Source organism: Dasypus novemcinctus, chromosome 4 (genome assembly GCF_030445035.2).
Source record: "Dasypus novemcinctus isolate mDasNov1 chromosome 4, mDasNov1.1.hap2, whole genome shotgun sequence".
Classification (NCBI taxonomy): domain Eukaryota; kingdom Metazoa; phylum Chordata; class Mammalia; order Cingulata; family Dasypodidae; genus Dasypus; species Dasypus novemcinctus.
Genome location: NC_080676.1, coordinates 31,957,221 through 31,965,552, shown reverse-complemented (window position 1 = coordinate 31,965,552; position 8,332 = coordinate 31,957,221).

Genomic DNA, 8,332 nt, shown 5'->3' with positions numbered 1-8,332 from the left:
CCAGTGCAATACGATGTTTTAAAAACAAATATCAGGAAAGGCAGGAGTTTGACGATGCCAACAGACATCACATATATCCCAGTCCCTATCCTGCACACTGGAATCTGAACTAGTTCCAGAGCCACTTAAGTAACTTGGATCAAGGTTAGAGCAGGCCCTGTAGAAATATTTTCATCAGAAGTTGCTAAGAGAAATCAGTCTAGGCCTACAGGTGTCAAAGTTGTTTCTCACCATCTCTAGTTCTCAAAAAGTTTCTGAAAAACCCTTAACTTTTCCACCACTAGCAGAACCATTGTCACTGACCCATGCCGTTGTCAAAAATAAGCAGAGGGGAAGCGGATTTGGCTCAACTGTTAGAACACCCACTTACCATATGGGAGGTCCAAGGTTCAAACCCAGGGCCTCCTGACCCATGTGGTAAGCTGGCCCATGCACAGTGCTGGTGCACGCAAAGAGTGCTGTCAGCGTGGGACATGACACCCGGGGATGAGCCTCCCTGGCAACGAGGGACCACTATCAAATACCAACTGATGATGCAACTGGAAAAGGACCTTATACGGAAGGTTCAATGCGGATCAGCAGAATATCCATGTCTACATAAAATAACATGACTTTAAAATGCTGTTTGACCTAAAGTAAGGGGGAAATGGAAAGGAGAAATGAGTTTATATGGCTACGAGTTTTTAAAAAAGAGTCTGGAGGCTGGCAAAAGGATTGCCCTCATGCACAACTGAGCAGAGTCAGAGAGACAGATAAAGCAGATACAACCCCCAGATATTGGTTCCTTTGAAGGCTAAAGAGACCCATGAGAGTTATGGTCATGGCCGATGGGATTAACTACCAGGGCAGATGGCCCCTCTTTGGAAATGGTGTTTATGTGTGATGAATCTGGACTCAGATGGGATCTCCCTTCATAAGACTTTCATGCTAATGTGCTGGAGGTGCAGTTAACGTTGGGGTTTAAGATATATTTAGGGGATTTGAATCTCTGGACTGACAATGAGATAGCCAGGTCCTGAGCCTCAACCGACTCCAGCACCTACAATCTGACTTATTGGACTTACCACACTCAGCTAAGATGGAGTTGAAGAAGGACAACCACCACACCATGGAGCCTAGAGTGATTACAACTGAAAATGGGAGGATTGCATCCAGCATCCAGGTGGAATCTGAGCCTCCTCTTGACATAAAGGTGCAATGGACACAACCAATCCAGTGTCCACATAGAAGAGGTGGCATTGGATTGGGAAAAGTGGACATGGTGGACGATGGGTATGGGGAAAGGCAGGAAGAGATGAGAGGTGGAGGCGTCTTTGGGACATGGAGCTGCCCTGGATGGTGCTTCAGAGGCAATCACCGGACATTGTAAATCCTCACAGGGCCCACTGGATGGAATGGAGGAGAGTATGGGCCATGATGTGGACCATTGTCTATGAGGTGCAGAGATGCCCAAAGATGTACTTACCAAATCCAATGGATGTGTCATGATGATGGGAACGAGTGTTGTTGGGGGGGAGAGGGGGAGTGGGGGGGTGGGATTGAATGGGACCTCACATATATATTTTTAATGTAATATTATTACAAAGTCAATAAAAAAAAAAGAAAAAAAAAAACATAAGAGGTTCCCATATACCCCACTCCCCACCCTCTACCCCATCATTGTTTTTTTGAAAATACATAGATCACAAAAGATGTTACATTAAAAAATATAAGAGGTTTCATATACCCCCACTCCCTCACCCCAATGAGTTTTCTTTAGCACTCCAAGGCATGTGTTTGTCATTAAAGACATGGTGTTTCAAAAAAAAAAAAAAAAAAAAAAAAGAGTGCTGTGCCACGCAGGGGTGTCCCCCGTGTAGGGGAGCCCCACGCACAAGAAGTTCGCCCCGCATGGAGAGCTGCCCCGCATGAAAAAAGTGCTGCCTGCCTGAAGTAGCACCACATACACGGAGAGCTGGCACGGAGAGATGACACAACAAAAAGAGACACAGATTCCCGGTGCCACCGACAAATGCAAGCAGGCACAGAAGAACACACAGCGAATGCACACAGAGAGCAGATGGGGCAGGGGGGATAAATAAAAATAAATCTTAAAAAAAAAATATGCAGGGAGCATGGAAGGATATTGGCTACACAGCAGTTTTCTGGGTTGCACCGGCATGCTGATCCTAACACTTCCCTGCTTTGCTCTAACTCCATACATTCACCTCAGGCTCTGAGACTTCATAATGGATCTGTGTTTTGTTAACTCCATAAAAATGGCCCGAGCTCGGACCACTGATATGAGTGAAACTGGAGTCAGTCACTTCACCACGGGCTCCGTGACCTTAAATTGACAACAATGGCACAGTTCTAAACACTTCCTTAGTTTTAAAGTATTAAGATTCTTTTCCAAACAAATTCTGGTTCATCACAGCCAGCAATCAAGAAGTAAATATTGTTACACCTGATCCATAAGTATTCCAGAACCTTCTAGTCAGCTCGTGGAATGCTCTGCCTGTGACAGTGGCTCTGGAAGACCCTTTACAGGGTCAAGAATCACAGAATAACAGATATATCTGATAAGTATCAGGTTTGGTTCAGCCCAGAGAAGAACAGAGAAGAGTCTGTTCCTAACAAAGCAGCCAAGATGTTACTGCTTCACATGAAAAACGGCGGTCACTTCCTCTTGCAGTGCAGCCTTGCTATGTAATACCCCAAAAGACCAAGGACAAAGGGTAGCATTGAATAAACACTGTAACTCAAGCAATTAGCCAGGTAATGGCCTGTGGGGTTCATTATAGCAGAAAGTCAATTAAAACACTTGCAAGGAGATTATGCAAAGCCCTTAGATTTCAAATCTTATAAGCTACCCGGAAAGATTAAATTATTATAAATGTCATATCACTACAGTAGGTATAACATAAATGAAAATAAAGTTTCTGTGCTAATATGGGTTCTTGGTTAATATCTCATAAATCCCAGAAATTGGAAAGAGCAACCAAGTGTCGAGTCTCCATTCAACAATAAAGAAAATGGGATAAAGGATGTCATGGTTGAATTGAATATTTCTTTCCTACCTTTAGCCTAATTAAGTAAATCCTTGTATCTCTGGTTAATTGTTTGTTTTTTTCCAAAAAAAAAATATAGTTATTAGTGTTATTTTGGGTTTTTGCCAGTGGACTTAAGGAGGAAGAAGAGAAGAGAAATGGAGAAAATGTGAATTTCAAAAAGATAATTGTTCATTAGAAAGGTCTTTAGATGAGATTTCTTCTGTTTAATGACTTGCCTGCTTCATTCTCACAGGTGCATAGCATGTTTTTTTTTCTTTTAGAGCTAGTACATTATTAGAAAATTGACTTCTTCAAAACAGAAAAAAAATGACAAATTTCTCTAGGAAATTTTGAAAATGCAAATAGCATTTAGCATTCAAAGAGGGCCATAATGAGTTGCCCTGAACATTGGCAAAAAGAATATAATATATAAAAATTAGTTCCTGTCCTAAAAACCCTCAAGTCAAGTCTAAGCCAGCAGTTAATTTTATTCATGAATTATAAATCCTTTATAAAAAGGAATGAAAATAAAATGACCAATAGCTCTAGAATGTAATGTTCCACTAATCCTATCATAAGAAACTATATGCATATTAAATTTTTATTATTCATAATTGTTCTGTAAAATTCCACAGGCATAAATTATTTTTAAAAGGAAAATACCTTTTCCCTTAGCTAGATAATCTTTGTGACAGAAACCATATTTTTGATATAACTACCTATATCATCTTAACTAAAGATATACCACTTTCTTATAATCTAAACAATACCAGATCTTTTCTAAGACCTTCATTGCATGTCATCTCTGAAACGTGATTAAATCTTGCAGGGGACCAAAAAGTACAGTTTTACCCTAATAATGCCAATATACTGTATTCTCTCTTTAGAATTTATTTCTTTCATCTTACAGATATTCACAAATTTAATGACTTGAAAATATCATAACCTTCCACATTTCAAAAATCAATACCAAAAAAATTGATTAAATGCCAAGAGGAAAGACTGCTTTCTATCAATCCCATACTTCTATCATTTCCATTCGTATTCTTATTTCCTGAGGCAGATTATATCATATCAACAGGACCTTTTTAACCTAGGATCCTATTGCAAAAGGCTTGATGGAAGATTAAGTAAATCATCATTTGTAATTATCTCCTACCTTATGGAGGTTTCCTTACCAGCAATCTCTCGGCTGGAATAGCACCCTGGAAAATTCAGTCTTATTTGCCATTAGATAGGGGTCTGTTTTATATTTCTTTCAAGATTTGCACCTAACCAATGAGAGTGGAGTGCCTTAGATGAGGAGCATGGTGACTTTTTCTGATTCTGAAAAAAAAAACTCTGAAATCTGATGAAATGCAAATGTCTTGGGAATGTTGAAGTCTTTTTTCTTCACAAACCTGAACCTGTCTGCCATTTCCCTTGGTTTACAGGATTATATTTCATCCTAATACTGCAAGGTCAGGCACCACAATGTCAAACAAGTTTCCTGTTTGGTAAGTACTTTGGACTCTAAAGGAGTCCCCACTATAATCTGTTATTCGGGCAGCATTTGGTTATCAAAGACATCAACTTCCACTGTTAAATGAGCCTTCACTGCAGGAGAATAACCACTTGGTAACATTTCTGAGCACACATACTCATCCATTCTCTCTCTTCTTGGTCAGGTTCATTTCTAAAATGTGCTTTTGCCATTATTCAGGAACTATAAAGAGATGATCCCAAGAACGTATAAATCATAAAATGCTACTGACCCCTTAACAGTTCATTCGTTCCTACATTCATTCACCAAGCCTTGAAGTGTCAAGTGCCAGGCCTTATTCTTCATGCTCGATACAGAGCAGGAGCAAGGCTGATAAGGTCCTTGCTTTCATGGAGCTTATATCCTAATGGAAAAGATGACCAAAAAATTGAAACACAGATGTGTAAAGGGTCAATATTAGATATTTTAAAACATTATGCGCAAAGTAAAATAATGTGGAGAAATGGAGAATGACTGGATGGCTTCTTCAGATTAGGTGCTCAGGGAAGGCTTTTCTGGCAAGCTGACAATTAACCTGCTGTGACATGAATGACAACTGCGGCCACCCCTCGGGATGAAGTGTGGTTTGCTGGCCTGGCAGGGGAGCAGCCGCGGTAGGCCTAATTCCGCTGCCCCCATAATAGGGTGGCTGGTCGGACTCACCGCCACCCCTGAAGGGAGCTCGGCATGGGCGCAGAGTGCCCTCGGGTCTCCCCTTCTCGGCAGCCATGCTTCCGCGGCTGCCCCTCCTCCCAGATAGCGCCACATGATGCCTTTTTTCTCCCTGCGCAGGCGCAGGGCGGAAAAATCCAATCTGCCCTTTTCCCTCCCCCCGACAGCAGCAACAGCCAGGCGTGGGCGGAAAAATCCAGTCTGCCCTTTTCCCTCCCCCCGACAGCAGCAACAGCCAGGCGTGGGCGGGAAACTCAAGTCTGCCCTCCACCCCAGCAACAGCAGCCACCAATCCCTAAACCCTGCCCCTTCCCCCAGCAACAGCGACAGCCAATCCCTAACCACCGCCCCTCCCCCTTCCAGTACCTCCCACTGACCTTTCTCCGGCAACCAATCAGAGCAGGGCGTGGCTTCGACTAATCAGCCTTCCCCAGCCCCTATAAAACTGTTGCCTCTCCCTCAATAAAGTTGGACCTGCGTGTTTACCTTGTCTCTGCGGTAGTTCTTCTGCCATGCGCCCTCCAGTCCTGAGAGCCCCCGACAAGGGCCTGGCCTCCCTTGTCCCCAGTTCGTCGCCTGCTTCTCCGGGCGACCCCTTCGTCGCCTGCTTCTCCGGGCGACCCCTTCGTCGCCGGCTTCGCCGGGCGACCCCGTCAGCTGAACCGCGCAACCCCTGTGAGACCGACCCCTCGTCTGCTGCTGGACCGACCCCTCGTCCCAAGTGGGACCGACCCCTCGTCCCAAGCGGGACCGACCCCTCGTCCAAAGCTGGACCGACCCCTCGTCCGCAGCCAGACCCCACCTCTACCGACCGAGCAAGCCGCCGCAGACAACGTAATCATCTATGTGGAGGAAATCAGAGAATGGGGAACAACGTTCCAAGTGCAGAGATGGCAACAAGCATTGGACTGTAAGGCCTTCACAAAATGGATCAGAACAGAGATACAAAGAGCACCAAAATTAAATCCCAGACCAACAAAATTGTGATTTGATTGAATTATCAGCATATCTAAGACAGGACACCTAGAAGAGGTCTGATAAACAAGCCATCATGATCAGCTATCAAAATATAGAAAAAGATATGTCTGATGGCAAAAACAGGTTCAGAAAGGGCCAAGGAGCCTCAATCAATAGGACTTAAATATTCCAGTCCCATTAGCAAGCTGATCCTCATTAGGAGCTGGATGCAGCTTATTAGTTTAACCAGATGCCATGAAATAGGTGATTAATGTAAATCCTCTTGTTCTGATTCGACACTCACCAAGCACTTTCTGCTTCTGGCCTCAGGGAGAATGTGCTGATCATAAGACTTCAAATATTTCAATGTAGTGATTGCTCATGGTGAGTTGCAAAATAGTTTCTAATTATATTTGGCTTCCCCATAATTTGCCTCCTTGGAGAGAATGCTGTGGTCATGCTGATACAAGAATAGCGGCCCTTGTGGTTATACTTCTCAGTGTAAGTTAATAGGCATTCTGAAAGCTCTCCATCTCCTCTTCAGTTTAGTGTTTATGACTTAATTTCTGGAGGCCTAATCTTTGCTGGACACTGACAAGATCAGGTTTTGTCAAGCCACTTCCTTGGGTAGCCATACTCAGCGCTAGCTGGCCTCCCCATACCAGTCACAGCCTCCTGATGCTGATTATTATCTGTGACTACTGCATCTCATCTAAAGTGCCTGATTAGCCCCATGGGCCTGAAGAAGAAAGCTACCGCACTGGAACAAGCTGTCAAGCACGAGGTCTGCCTTCGAGTTTACCGCACTGTCTGAGACTTTTGGCAAGCCACTTGACCTCCAAATATCAGTTTCCTCGTCTATAAAATGGAAGAGTTATACTATGTCTTTTTTCATACATTTTTTTCTCATAGCAATTTTTTAAATTTATTTTATTAGAGAAGTTATAAATTTATTGAAAAACCATGCAAAATATAGTTCCTAATATCCCTTACACACACACACACTTTTCCCTTTTATTAGCACTACATTAGTTCCTTTATTAAAATTGATAAAATAATATTATTATAATTATACTACTAATTACATTAGGGTTCACACTTTGTATTATATAGTCCCATGGTTTTTTAAGAATTTTTATTTTAGTAACATACACACAACTTAAAATTTCCCCCTTTGTACCACATAATAATATGATGGTGTTATTGCAGTCACAATGTTGTGCTATCATCCTGACCATCCATTAAAAAAACCGTTCCAATTAAATATTAGCTTCCAATTTCCTGCCACTACCCTGGCCCCTGGTGACCTATGTTCTAGTGTTTTTCAGTCTATAAATTTGCTTATTATAAATATTTCATATCAATGAAATCATACACTATTTCTTTCTTTCTGTCTGGCTTATTTCACTCGACATGATATTTTCGAGGTTTGTCCATGTTGTCACATGTACCAGGACTTTGTTCCTTTCTATGACTGAATAATATGCCATTGCATATGTATATATATGACCTTTTGTTTATTCATCTGTTGATAGACCTTTGGGGTGCTTCCATCTTTGGACAATTGTGTATAATGCCTTGAAAAATGTCAGTGCGAAATATTTGTTTGAGTTCCTGTTTTCAATTTTTGGGGCGTATACCTAGTAGTGGGATTGCCAGGTCATATGGTAATTCTATACTTAACTTTCTAAGGAAGTGTTTCCTCCTCTTGGAAGAGTGTGAGGAGAATTGATGCTAATTTCCTTGGAATGCTTAGTAAAATTTGCCAGTGAAGTCATTTTGTACTGGACTTTTCTTTGTTGGGAGATTTGATTACTGATTCAATTTCTTTACTTGTTATTGGTCTGTTAAGATCTTCTATTTCTTCTTGAGTCCGTATAGGTAACTTGTGTGTTTCTAGGAATTTGTCCATTTCATCTAGGTTGTCTAATTTGTTGGTGTAAAGTTGTTCATAGTATTCTCTTAAAATCCTTTTTATTTCTGTGGGTGATAGTAAAGTTTCCCCACCTTTCATTTATGTTTAATTATTTGCATTGGCTCTCTGTGTCAATCCATTTTTTCTCTGTCAGTCTAGCTAAAGATTAGTTGATTTAATTGATCTCTTCAGAAAACCAAATTTTCTATATCTCTTTTTATTCTCTATTTCATT